The sequence below is a fragment of the Lissotriton vulgaris genome, chromosome 1_1 (genome assembly GCF_964263255.1).
Source record: "Lissotriton vulgaris chromosome 1_1, aLisVul1.2, whole genome shotgun sequence".
Taxonomy (NCBI): Eukaryota; Metazoa; Chordata; class Amphibia; order Caudata; family Salamandridae; genus Lissotriton; species Lissotriton vulgaris.
In genome coordinates, this window is record NC_141685.1 from 1910785108 (window position 1) to 1910786208 (window position 1101).

Here is a 1101-nt window from a genome sequence, read left to right on the forward strand (position 1 = left end):
CTTTCCGGGTCTGAAAAGCAATAGTAACGATCGGCTGTGTCGGGCCCGTGGCAGTGGGGCTTTCCGTCCACCAGCACTCTGCCAGCCATCCTTATCTGATGGGCAGAGAATAACCGCACAATTGTGGTTAATCTGCCACTGGCAGGCTGCTGATGGCGGATTCACTGCAATTGTAATGACCCTCTTTGTTATTTCAATGTCTAGGTACTGCAAATCTTTGCCTTGTTAAGGGGAAGAGTTTTAAAACTTTGCAGACACACAAAGTAATTAGTATGTGTTCAACAAAGTACAGATTAGACAGGGAATTGAAGAGTGTGTGAACTTTGGTCAGTAAAATGCATTTAGCAAGCCATTTTATCTAGTGCACTGTGACTATTCGTTTGCCATCCTGCAGCATGTTCACCACGTTTCCTCCGGTCTGCAGTCTTTACACCGGATACTCAGACTAAAATGTGTTAAATTTTGTTTGCTCTAGGATTTTAATAATCTGGGTTAACCCCTTCGATGCTCATGACGAGCTCAGCTCGTCATGAGGCACGGTTGAGCTGTGCGGATGACGAGCTGAGCTCGTCATGAACAAGGGGATTTACACATTAATCAGCACAGGAGGGGAAAACCATTAGCAGTGATGGTGTTATGTATTTCTAAGGTCTATGTTTTGTAAATTTAATTTAGGGACATCTTCCATCCCCCATTAACCATCTCTTTTCTGTATCTGCCTTTAATTATTTTAGAATGGTCGTCTGAGACTCTCAAATTGAGGATGGAAAATGTTAGAAATTCTTTCCAAATTTTTGATGCCCTAAATCAGTGATGCGTATGGAAATCGATATGTTTAACTTGCACCGTTGAACCTTTTTTAGTTTCTCCATCGGAAGAATATTTTTCAATATGAACAAGCCTCATTCCATACAACCATGGTCGTAGCTTTTGTCAGTGAAATTTGGGGGAATAAATTCAAATTCCCCAAATAAAATAGCAGTGGGCAACAGAGTGAATTGGTGCAATTACCAAGGTTCAAGATGGACTTCTCCCATGAGGTGCAGGGTTAGTACAAATGTGCATTAGGTGTGCTTCTGGAGCTGATTATGGCCTTGATTA